Source organism: Suncus etruscus, chromosome 9, assembly GCF_024139225.1.
Source record: "Suncus etruscus isolate mSunEtr1 chromosome 9, mSunEtr1.pri.cur, whole genome shotgun sequence".
In the NCBI taxonomy this organism is placed as follows: domain Eukaryota; kingdom Metazoa; phylum Chordata; class Mammalia; order Eulipotyphla; family Soricidae; genus Suncus; species Suncus etruscus.
The window spans coordinates 13,490,129-13,504,121 of record NC_064856.1 but is presented as its reverse complement, the minus strand read 5'-3'; positions in this window follow the sequence as shown (position 1 = coordinate 13,504,121).

The following is a 13,993-nucleotide window of genomic DNA, read 5'->3' as shown; positions in this document are numbered from 1 at the left end:
TGAAACCCAACTGCAAGCATGTTTGTAATAATGGTGCTTAAATAAAGATATCATTTTAAAATAGCCTCTGAGCACTGCTGAGCATGGTACACAGAAATATTTTTAAACAATTTTTATAGCACTTTTGTATATTTTTGTAAATTTCACAATAATCACGAATTTTCTGAAAACAAATGAAAAACAAAAATTCTCAGTAAGACATATAAATGATGTTTAGTGTCAGAGCAATAGTATAGTGGACTACGTACTTGCCTTACATGTGGTCAACCTAAATTCAATCCACAGCACCACATATCATATGGTGTTTGGAGCCAGCCAAGAGTAGAATCCTGAGCACAGCTGAGTATGGTCCAAAGCAAAACAAACAAGCTTATAAGGGGAAAATTTTAAATAGTAGATCTGAAAAAAACATGCAATAAAAGAAATAAACATCTCATGAGTCAGTCTCAATATTAGAAAGGAGGTCATAAGAGGAAATAAGTAAATTAGAGGACATATGGGCATAGAAGACAAATAACAGTGAATAAAGAGAATACAAGCTGGCTGAAGAAATGGACAAAGCTTCAGGGACTGGAGGAACAACAGCCCAAAAGTCAATATTCTTCATTGAAGTCCTAGAGAAAAGAGAGACTCTATCAGAGTCTTGAAAATTTTCCAAATTTTATAACCACATTCCTATAGAATCCAAAATCTGGGAAAACTAAGAAATAAAGCTAAAGAAATCTACATGGAGAAAGGCATATGATAATTAAACAAACAGAAACATTTAAGAACCACCAGAGGAGAATACCAATTTGATGACAGATTTCTCATCCAAAACATGGAAATAGCACCATAATTTTCAAGCACTGAAAGAACTGCCAACTGTAAATTCTATGTCTGGCAAAATTATCCTTTGTGATAAAAAGGAAACAAAGCCATTCTCAGCTAAAAGAATTCAACAATAACCTACCCTTCAAGACTAGCTAAAGGACATTCTTTAAGAAGACAGGAAATGATAAATGAAAGATCTAGCGGCATCAGGAAGAAAGGACAATGAATTAAACAGAAATGTGGGCATATACAATAGGATTTTCTCATGAGTTTTGTAAAGCATATATGATGACTGAAGCAAAAATAAAATATTATGATACTTATATAAACGATATTTAAAAGTTGAGATGGCAAGGGACATAAATAAAAGGAAGGCTTCCACAATCTATTCAAAGAGGCAATGTGACATGTGTCTAATATTATGCCAACAGCAACCACTAGAAAAATTACACATAAAACCATAAATGCATTGGGGCTAGAGTGATAGTACAGAAGGCGAGGTATCTGCATTGCACACCCCTGACCCAGGTTCAATTTCTGGCATCCCATAGAGTTCCCTTGAGCCCACTAGGAATAATAATTCCTGAGGGCAGAGCCAACAGTCAATTCAGAGCACCACCAGGTGTGACCCAGACCCAAAACAAAACAAAACAAACAAAAAACCCAGGGCCAGAGGGATAGCACAGTGGGACAGTGGGCATTTGCCTTGCGGCATCCCAGATGGTCCCCAGAGTGCCAGGAGTGACTTCTAAGTCCAAAACCAGGAGTAACCCCTGCGTGCCACAAGGTTTGGCACAATAAAATAAATAAAATTAAATTAAATTAAAAATAAACCATAAATGCACCAAGATGAAATCCTAGACAATGTTCAGGAAACCAACTGGAAGACAATCAAAGGGAAACAGAGAAATGAGAACCAGAGGCAAACCAAATAGAAAATGAATAACAAAATGACACTCCTAAACCTTACCTTTTACTAATACAAATATATCAAAAAGTAAGGGCTGGAGAGATAGCATGGAGGTAAGGCGTTTGCCTTGCATGCAGAAGGATGGTGGTTCGAATCCCAGCATTCCATATGTTCCCCCGAACCTGCCAGGAGCAATTTCTGTGACTCAAAAACCAAAAAAAAAAAAATTAAATAAAAGTAAATAAATATATCAAAAAGTAGACATTTGTATAGTAGATCTTTAAAAATGTATGTCATGATCAAAATATCTGTCACTTATGGACTGGAGACATTGTACAGGGGTTAAGTCTTTGTCTTGCATGCAGCTGACCAGAATTCAATCCCCAGCTCCACATATGGCCCCCAGTACCTCTAGAAGTAACCCTTGAACACAGAAACAAGAATAGTCCTTGACCACTGCCATGGCCACCCCAAATAAATATATGCTGTTTACAAGAATTTCCTTCCAACTAAAAATATCGGTTATCATATAGAATGTCAAAGGACATAATACAAACATTGAGGGGGTTCTTGGATTGAGGGCCACACTCCACAGTGCTTAGGGGATACGCCTGGCTCTAATGTCAACAGACCATGCAGTGCAGGGAATCAAACTTGAGCCTTCTCTGTGTATATGTATGTATATATATATATATATAAATATAATATATATAGTGTTCTCCCTTCTATTATGTTCTCTCTTCCTCCCCCACCTTTTTTTTTTTTTTTTTTGGTTTTTTGGCCCACACCTGGCGGTGCTCAGGGGTTACTCCTGGCTGTCTGCTCAGAAATAGCTCCTGGGAGGCACAGGGGACCATATGGGACACTGGGATTCGAACCAACCACCTTTGGTCCTGGATCGGCTGCTTGCAAGGCAAACGCTGCTGTGCTATCTCTCCAGGCCCATAAGCCCTTTTCAAGTGCTTCATGTTATTTCTCCACATTTAACCTTTTTTTTTTTTTTTTTTTTGGTTTTGGTTTTTCAGGACACACCCATTTGATGCTCAGGGGTTACTCCTGGCTAAGTGCTCAGAAATTGCCCCTGGCTTGGAGGGACCATATGGGACGCCAGGGGATCGAACCACAGTCCTTCCTTGGCTAGCGCTTGCAAGGCAGACACTTTACCTCTAGCGCCACCTCACCGGCCCCCTAACCTTTTATTTATTTATTTTTTTAATTCTCAGTCCTTAACTCCTCAGGAAGCAGAATATTCTCCCCAGCCCAGCAGATGCCAACCAGCTCCCAAAGTGAAAAGATAGATTCTCAGCATAAGAAGAAACTAACAGTCTGCTGCTATTGACTTGCTCTTGGTGGCCCCTCTTCCTTCACCTCCCTTCACCATGGACTTTTGCTTGCTCCAGATTTGGTTCCTGAGAAACCCTCTGCTTGAGGACACTTCCTGATACGGGACTGTTTGGAGCCATTTTCCCTAGACTCCACAAAATCAAATCACTAGTTGAAGCTGTGCCCCAGATCTTACCCCTTCCCAGCCTATTTCAAAAGATTTCAAGAGGACATATAAATTTCCTTCGGATATTTATTTTAGATACACTTTTTTAATAGGCATAACCATTATCAAATATTTTCTTATGTAGCGGCAACTTCCCCTATCCCCAGGATCCATTCACCACAGAATACTAGTAGACAAGTCTCTGTTCAGACTTCATGAAAGCAAAAGTTTCTGGGGACTGTTGGTCTTGACACCTTGGCCCCCCACATGTACTAGTAATATTTTGTGGCATTGTCCCTTTTTGCAGAGGCACATTAAAATAGGAAAAGTTGGGGCTGGAGTGATAGCACAGCGGTAAGGCATTTGCTTTGCATGTGGCCAACATAGGACGAACCCTGGTTCCCCGGCATCCCATATGGTTCCCTGTGCCTGCCAAGAACAACTTTTGAGCGTAGAGCCAGGAGTAACCCTGAGGTCACTAGGTGTAAGCCAAAAACCAAAAACCAAAAACCAAAAACCAAAAAAAAAAAAAAAAAAAAAGGTGGGGAGGTGGGGGGGAGTTAACAGATGCAAACAAGTTCTTATCTAATGGAGATAGGAACACAAAATTTTGTATACTGCAGTGGGACCTTGCACCCTAAACACTTGGCATAGTGACTTGGCTTAGACTCCAGTTAAAAGGACATTGACCATTCACCCCTGAACCATGGATACCACCTACAAACATGGTTTCCAACATCAGCACCAGGAACATAAATTCTACCAAGGAAGGCCACACTACCACCATGGCACTGACTTATTCCAAAGACAGTTCTTATGTCACCCTGACAACCGGGCAACAGCAACAGTCTGCTTTTATGGCAGATTCTCTGCAATGCTAACAAATGGTGAGATGGAACCAAAAGACACTACACATCACCCGGACTTCAACATAGGACCTCTACAGAAATCAGAACCTATAACTACAATTACCTGAGAGCAACAACTATGTTGATGAAGAGCTGACCACCAAAAATGACTGTGGGGGTTAGACAACCTAGTCTTGAGTTGGTGTTATGCCAAAATACTTCGGAGGTAAGATCTCCCTGTTTTTTAGGTCAAAGGTCTTTCTTTCCAATTCCTTCCATATTTTGCTGTGCCTATCCAAACAACATCTTACACACACACACACACACACACACACACACACACACACACTTTTTTTAGTGTATCTCCCATCTCTAAAGAAAAAAAAGAGAGCATACTAAAACTTCAGCTATTATATTAACTTTATTGGTAACACAATAATTTTCACAAATATAACTGCTAATATACTCTCTCCCCTTCTTTTTCTATCTTTTTTTAATTCTCTATTTTCTTTCTATTTTTTAATGACTTCACTTTCTGTCATCCTGAACAAATATATTTTGATGTTATGTCAACTATGTGATACTTTTTTTAAATAAATTAATAAAAAAGTATGTACTCTAGTCCTTCTCACAATCATTCTGGCTCCACCAATATTTTTATTTATTTTTTCCACCAATATATATATATATATATATATATATATATATATATTTTGGTTTTTGGGCCACACCCGGTAATGCTCAGGGGTTACTCCTGGCTATGCGCTCAGAAGTTGTTCCTGGCTTGGGGGACCATATGGGACACCGGGGGATCGAACCGCGGTCCATCCAAGGCTAGCGTAGGCAAGGCAGGCACCTTACCTTTAGCGCCACCGCCCGGCCCTCCACCAATATTTTTAAAGCAGCAATAACTATATTAAAATCTGAAAGATAACAAAAAACTCTGATAAGATGGAATTCAGAGAAAGAAAACTAGAGACTAATAGGAACATTACGGTGAGCCAGAGAGATAGAATCATGGTAGGGTATTTGCCTTGCACACAGCTAACCCAGGACAGATGGTTCAATTCCTGGTTTCCATATGGTCCCCCGAGCCTGCCAGGAGCAATTTCTGAGCGTAGAACCGGGAGTAACCCCTGAGTGCCACTATGTGTGACCCCAAAACAAAAACAAAATGAAACAAAAATAGGAACATTACATTCTGATAGAAGAATCAATCCACCATGATCCTAAATGTGCATGCAACATACAACAGGATATTAAAATCCAAAAGCAAAAAAAAAAAAAAACCCACAAAAATAAAAAAAAATAAAAAAAAAAACAAGAGCACTGAATATAAAAAAGGACAGATTTATAGTTATTGTGGGCATTTTCACACTCTTTAAACAACAAATAATATATGAGACAGACCAAGCAGAATACAGAAGAGCTGGACTACACAATGCAAGTTTTAAGAGAAACATTCCATCTTCCTATGCTATCTTCTATCACAAAAGTATCAGTATTGCAGCTGGAAAGATAATACAGCGGGTAGGACTCTTGCCTTGCATCTGGCCAAACTGGATTCAATCCCTGGCATTCCATAAGGTCCCCAAGCACTGCCAGGAGCAATTCTTGACTGCAGAACCAGGAGTAAGCCCTGAGCATTGCTGGGTGTAGTGCGTATACACACACACACACACACACACACACACACACACACACACCGAAAAAAAAGAAAGTGTCAGCATTGGGGACTAGAGGGAGAGTATAGAATATATGCATTTGTCTTACACACAGCCAGTGAATCCCTAGAATCCCATATGTCCCCCAGAACCTGCCATGAGTGATTCTTCAGTTCAGGTGTAAACACAGGAGTAAACACAAACCACTACCAGGTGTGTCCCCCAAACAAAAAACAAACAAACAAACAAATAAGAATAGGCAACTTGAAGGTCATTTATCACAGTCTTGGCTCCTGAGCAATTTTTCTAGCTATAGTATTTCCTGCTCCAAACAGTCTAGCTCTGTAATGTCCAAAAACATTACAGAAATGTAATGTTTTGGATATGTATATATATACACACACACACACACACACACACAGAAAGAAAAAAAATTAAACAGATCTTTATTTCAGTAAGTTTGTGTGCATACAAAATAAATAAAATATACTCTTAGCAGGGGCTGTTTCAAATATTATCATTTCTTTTGTTTTTTGGCATGTTTATTGTTCTCAGAGTCCATAAAAGCTTTACTTCTGTAATTAGAAAAATTTGACTTAGACATGAAATGTATTTTTCTTATGGTAACCTGTCTACCTCTTGCTTTTCCTTCCTCCCTCTCATCCAGAGGACTCACCCATGTTCTCAGGGCTTGGATTTCTTTCTCTTCTCTTTGCTGGCCACAAGATGCACCTTTTTTATCTTTATTACTTTAGTCCTAGCACAAACCTAAGCCCCTTTTCTTCCTTCTCCTAGTAGACTGAGTCCAGGTTGCATTTTCTGAATTCAACTGGGAGAATAAGAAAGGAAACCAATTACAGAAAATACTAGTAGCAGCAATTTTTTAAAGTAAAACATTGCTAGTTTGCTCACTCCACTCACTCCACATGCCAACTGCACCTGTACTGTCTGGTCCTGTGTCCCACGTGGCTGTTGAGTACTTGCATTTGCACTTGCAGTACTGAGCAAGCACTTGCTAAGCTCTTCTACTGTCAGTCCACACTGACACAAGCTTTGTGTTTCAGATATCTGGTTTCCTGGACTTGCTTTAAAAATAAGCCCCAAGGGGCCGGAGAGATAGCATGGCCATAAGGCATTTGTCTTGCATGCAGAAGGATGGTGGTTTGAATCCTGGCATCCCATATGGTTCTCTGAGCCTGCCAGGAGCGATTTCTGAACATAGAGCCAAGAGTAACCCCTGAGTGCTGCTGGGTGTGACCCAAAAACCAAAAAAAAAAAAAAAAGGAAAGAAAAAATAAGCTCCAAATATCACACTTATAGTTTTTAATATTACATGCTCATATGATTTTAGATATGTTGCATTAAGTATTTAAAAGGCATTGGAACATTATGTTCACCTGTGATATTTTTACACCCTTAAAAAGACATAAATGGTGTAAATATATATATGTATGTAAATGGTTTAAATGGTATAAATATATAAATAAATACATAATAATTATAATAATATAATAATATATATTATATATACTAATATAATATAATACTTTATACTAATTATAAATAAATATAAATGGTGTAAATATATAAATGGTGTAAATGTAAACTGTAATTGCAGTTGCCCTATCTGCATCTGGTGAACTCCACAGACTATATTCTTTAAAGAGATATATACCAAAAACCCAGCCACACAGCTGAAAATGGCAATCTCAAAAGGAAAGAGTGAACCAAATCCCTGCTCTGTCAAAGCACACTATCTGTACCCATCACTCACAGCCACAGCTTCAAGAATTGCCCAGCTTTACCACTTAATCACTGAGTTCTGCAGAGATGTCAAATGACCAAAATTCCAGGTATGCCAGTATTTGAACTCACATCTCTAGGACTTTTTTCGGAGGCACCCTTCCACCTTCTTGTACTTCCGGATGCTCAGGCAGCCAAAACCAGGCCCCATAAAAGCATGGCTCCTTTTATCATCCACATATCCTGGAATTCCTGTACAACTCCAATTTTTGTCTGTTTGTTTTTGGGTCACACCTGGCTGCGCTCAGGGATTGCTCCTGGCTCTGTGCTCAAAAATCACTCCTGGCAGGCTCAGGGAACCATATGGGAAACCGGGAATAGAACAATTTGTCCTGGGTTGGCTGCATACAAGGCAAATGCCCTACTGCTGTGCTATCTCTCTGGCCCCTCCAAAAATTTTTAATACTGTCATCCCAGTAGGAAAACACCAATTTAGACATCAATATGGATTCAAAGTCACTTAATGTTCAGAAACAAAGTAAATAACAGAAAATCAACTAGCAACAAATTGCTTAGCAAACCTTTTGGCAATGATTTAATATGAGATACATTAATTTTCACAAATTTTCTTATTACTGTACTTTAAAATTTTCATTACCACATATTTGTAAACAAGCAATATAAAATATATTATTTCATGCCTGCCAAGGGGTTAAGCTTGGGATGGGTAGGAATCCAGGTACAATGGAGGAGTGAATTTCAATGGAGGTGGTAGGATTGGTCTTAAAAAAATTATTATTAACAACTATATGATACATGGTCTTTTATTTATTTATTAAAATATATTTATGTATATAGCTCCCATTCCATTTAAACTGCAGGTGTGTCTTCCAACCCATTTTTGTGGGACACTTCTACCCACCTTCTTCTGCTCTCTCTTCCTTTATAGGCATCACCTGATCTCCATTTCAGGATAGTGGAAAATTGGGGATTGGGGGGTTGTGGCATGAACATGAAAATGGGATTTTTTTAAAAGGTCTTGCTTTCCCGACAAAGAGAAACCAAAGGCAGGTACTTCCCCTTCTCTTTTCTCTGCTTTGAAGTAAAGCTAAACTATGTGTGTCAAGGAGAATAAGAGCCAAATTACCAAGGCAGAATGATGAGAGGTTGAACAGGTCTGAATTCCTGATAGCAACATTTTCCAATGTAGATTTTATTGCAAAAATGAAACAAAAAATTTGTTACTGCCTTTGAAATTTTTGTTTGCATTGTATATGTTCAACCCAATTGGATCCCCAGCTTTGCATATGGATGGCCCCACGAATCCCACCAGGAGCAATACCTGAGCACGGAGTCAGGAGTAAGCCCTGAGTGTACTGTTGGTTGGGGCCTAAAGATCAAAACCAAAGCTGTGGGGAGTGCAGTTCAGGCATAGAAGAGATCACTATGACAATGATAGCTGGAATGATTACTCTGGGCCTGAACTGAGTACTGAAAGGAGACAGTGATATGATATCTCTTCAGTAACAATACTGCAAACCACAGTACTTGAAAGAAAAAGAGACATACAGACAGACAGACAGACAGACAGACAGACAGACAGACAGACAGAGAAGAAAAATATCTGGGAACATTGGTGGCAGAAAATGTGCACAGGTAAAGGAAAGGCTGTTGGAACATTGTATAACTAAAACTCAATCCATTTTGTAGCTGTGTATCTCATGGTGATTCAATTTAAATAAGAAACCAAAATCAGGGCCCGGAGAGATAGCACAGCGGTGTTTGCCTTGCAAGCAGCCGATCCAGGACCAAAGGTGGTTGGTTCGAATCCTGGTGTCCCATATGGTCCCCTGTGCCTGCCAGGAGCTATTTCTGAGCAGACAGCCAGGAGTAACCCCTGAGCACCGCCGGGTGTGACCCCCCCCAAAAAAAAAAGAAACCAAAATCAAACATCACTTAATCTTAATCATTTGTTTATTTAATCCCTTCATTGTTGTCACTGATGAAAGAGTGACAACAATGACAGAGTGCTGCTGTCAAACATAAAGTTGTCGGACAACCAAAGACAGAATGGTGAATGGTGCTGTCATACATAAGGTGGTAGTGGTACTTGCACATTTTAGCTCACTGGGGGTCACACGTTGCCAACTGGGCTACAGTGCCCCGAGGCTGGTATTCCCTTGGTTGCTCCACTGGCACATGTACTGATGTGACTCTTCGTTGAGCCACACAGGTTATGACTGTGGCACTCATACCCATGCTTACCAGGGTCATACTTCCTGGCTGTAGCGCTTTTTAGTTGCATTACTTTCTGGGAAAAGGGGGTGCTGGTTGCACCCCCTTTCCTGGCTGCAGTATAACTGGAAACTGAAAATGGAACTGTACCTGGAAATGGCTTTGGGGGACACTGACAGCAGAGCTTCAGGTTCAAACAGCAAAGCTGTGGGAATGAGCTCCAGGCTCACTGGGGCAAAAAGATGTCACCACAAGTTCTCTCAGTCCCTTTGCTAGCCAATTCCATTCCTATAGGTCCCAAGATAAACACTAGTCAAGAATTGTTTTTCAGTTGTTTGGCGATGCTGGAGATCAAACCCAGGACCTCACCCATGAAACAAGTGCTCTACCACTGAACCACACACTTAGGCCCATGCCTGTTTATTTAAGGCAGATTCTTGGTGGTACTTGGCTACTTTTATATGTTCCTGATGATGGAACAGTTAAGTTCCCCAACGACTGGCCCACAACCAGAAAGCATGCAGACAACACAGCAGGCAGAAAATTTTCAGAACACTATCTGGAAGTTTCTGGAACACTGCTGCTCCCCTCCTTTCCCACCTCATTTTAATGCCCCCTGTAGGCCCTTCAACTCCTTGCAGGTCCAGGCCCCACAGACCCACGGCTGAAACAATTGGCAGTCTGCGGAAGAGGTGCAGGTGTGGTTTTCACTGACCCTCCAGCTCCAGGTGTCTTTCTTTGCCTGCCACCGTGGGAGAGGGAGGTAGGTGACCCACAGATACCATTGGCTTTCCTGCACATGATAGTTAATAAGAACCAGAAAAAAAAAAAAAAAAGAACCAGCAGACGAGCAGAGCAGGATACACACACTTGGGGAGGTTCATTCCTGGGAGAAGACACGAGGGTCCCCAAAGGGGCCAGTACACATGAACCTGCCACTACCTCCCCATCGCAGCTGCTGTCCAGGGTGTGTGCTGTGCCCAGTCCCTTCCAAACATCCTCCTCTGAATACACTCCACTTAGTTCGATTCCCCTTCAATGGGAAAGAAGACAAGCCTGGCCCCTAATCAGGAATGGATAAAGGAACTATGTATGGCACATCTACCCAATGTAATGCTACGCAGCTGTTAGAAAAAATAAAGTCATGAAATTTACTTATACATGGATAGACATGGAGATTATCACGCTGAGTGAAATTAGACAGAGGGGGAGGAACAAACAGAATGATCACACTCACTTGTAGGATATATTTTTTTAAAAGTATGAGAATAATAACCAAAGACAATTAAAATGGGGGGAGGGAGTGTAGTTAGAACAGAAAAGGGACTACTATGCCAATAGTAGTTAGAAATAATCAGTCAGGGGGCCGAAGAGATAGCACAGTGGTAGGGTGTTTGCCTTGCAAGCAGCTGATCCAGGATGGACGGTGGTTCGAATCCCGACATCCCATATGGTCCCCCGTGTCTGCCAGGAGCAATTTCTGAGCACAGGAGTAACCCTGAGCTCCGCTGGGTGTGACCTCAAAACCAAAATCAAAAAACAAAAAACAAACAAACAAAAAGAAATAATCAGTCAGGACAAGAATTCAGTGCAGAAGGGAGGTAAAGGGATATTCAAGATGCCCGTTCAATAATAGTGTGGCAAATTGCAGTGCCTAAAAGGAAAAAATGGGAAGAAAGTAGTATGTGAGAGAGAGAAAAGATAGGAGAGAGTGAAGGGGTGGAGGGAGAAGAAAAGTATGTGCCAAAGAGATAGCAGGCTGGGGATGGGAGGAATAAGAGGGAAAGGGGGACACTGGTGGCAGGAAATGAACACTGGTGAAAGGATGGGTGTTGGAACATTGTATGACTGAGATTCAGCCATCAACAACTTTGTAGCTCTGTATCTCATGGTGATCAACTAAGAAAAAAAAATTATGAAGATAAAAAAGAATGCCAAAAGCTCTTTTCACTGTACTGGCCTGTTTGTACCCCAGAGCTTGGGTCCTGGATCCAACAGGGAGAGAGCTCCAAGACAGGGAGAGGCACAGGAAGGTTTAAGTACCACTGTCAATTGATTTGGCTTCCAGATACGACTTGTGTGACCTTTGGGCAAATTACTGTTATGGTAACACCTCAACAAACACCTTTCCAGTCTCAGATCTCACCTGACATCTGGCACTTCCTCCCCAGTACAAACTTGGTGGCCCTTGCCAGCATGGAGAAATGTGTCTCTGGCACCTTTTATTCTAGAGGCCCAGGCTGGGAGCCATTCTTGAGTCCCTTCTCTCTCCCATATCACCTGGAACTCAACAACACAGAACTTTGAAGCTCTCCTTAAAAATTCACCCCTGGGGGTGTTGGAGAGATAGGACAGTGGGTAAGGCAGTTTCCTTGCAAGGAGACAACAGAGGCCTTGATTCCTGGCACCACATGTGGTTCGTCAGTGATCTATCCCTGAGCACAGAGCCAAGAGTAAGCTCTAAGTACTGCAAGGTGTGGTCCAAAAACAAAACAAAATTCAACCCTGGGGCCAGAGAGATAGCACAGTAGGTAAGGTGCTTACCAACCCAAGCCTAACCTTGGCACACATATGGTGAGCAGAGAGGGAGTAGTAAGCCTTGAGCATCAACCAGGTTTGGCCCCCAAACAAACACAACCAAGAAAGTTTACTCCGAATCTCAGTGCCTTTCACATTACTTTTACTCTCCCTTCCCCTGACAAATATGCCACCCCCTAGCCAATAGGGTAAGCAGTCACCTCATGCCTGCTCTCTTTTAACTACTCTCTGCTTCAGTTTCTGAAGCACTCTTTTCTTTTTCTTATTTTTCCTATTTGTTTTGGATCATACCTGGCAACGCTCAGGATTAATTCCTGACTCTGCACTCAGAAATTACTCCTGGAAGGTTTAAGGTCCATATGAGGTACCAGAGATTGAACCTGGGTTGGCAACATGCAAGACAAGCATTCCATCTTCTGTACTATTGTACTATCACTTGGGCCCCTTCATCAACATTCTTGTACCTGAAAAGCTATGGTTTCTCTCCCCAGCCGCCAGAGGGTCCAACTAATTTGGTTATATCCTTCTCTGGTCTTACTCTTCTCTGTCTGCTAGCTCCCTTGTTTCATAGGAAAAAAAAAACAAAAACAAACAAAAACAAAAACAAAACAACTAAAACCCAAAACCTGCCCATGAAATCTGGGGTCCATTGAAGGAAACTCCCCCATTCCTGTTTCTCCAGCTCTTCTGCCTCCTCCCTCCCAGCATTCCACTCAGCTCTTCCCTCTGTCTAGCACTTTTCTTCAGCCTTACCTACCTTCCAGTCTCTGCTCATCTACTTCTCTGCTTTAGAGAGGCATGACACAGATCTGCCTCTTCCTTCTAGAATACGAGTATTGGGTGGCAGGAATTTCCTTTGGGCTCAGGGGTCTCAAACTCAATTTACCTGGGGGCCACAGGAGGCAAAGTCGGGGTGATCCTTGAGTGCAAAGTCAATAGTAAGCCTTGAACACTGGGGGGTGTGACCCAAACAACTAAAACAAAACAAAACAAAAAAGATTCCTCTATGGCAGGGCCACAAAATGTTGTATGGAGAGCCGCAAATGGCCCGCAGGCCATGAGTTTGAGACCCATGCCTTTGGCCTATTATTGCAGACCCGGCTTCCTAGATAGTGAGGTTGAGGGGAAAGAAGATAGGGAGAGGGGGGAAAAACAAATAACTACCTTGGCCCAAAGATTCTATCTGACAGGTTCCCTGACTTCTGGTCAAACTACTTATTGAATAAAGAATGAGTTACACGTTCTGGGTTCCAAAGATGCCACAGGGCTCTGTCTGGTTGAACTAGAGGTTGGATGTCCCAAGATCTACCTATCCACATAGATCTCTAAAAGCAGCCCTTGGAGAGGAAAGGAGGTTCTTTGAACCCTAACGCTCTCACAGCACAATATAAAAGGCACTGGATTTGGTGATTCCTCTGTCAGAATGAGGAACATCCCAATCTGTGAAATCATGGAATCTGGCCCTGGTGCATGACAGGACAGATACATATGCCTCTCATTGTCTGCCCAATATCCATCTGCCAGTTTTCTCTGTCCCACTATGTCATAAATATCCAAATGGCCCTAGCATGCACGCACACAAAGTTTTCTGCCCCTGCAAAAGGAATACGGAGATGGAAGAAAAGTCAAAATGGCTTCTCTGGTTCGTTTTTCCCACTAGAGTTGTTGTACTGTTTCAGGAGTGGTCACAGAGAGGCAGATGGAGGAACTGGATGCAGAGTGATCTTACTGCCCTGATAAATGGGGCCCTTGA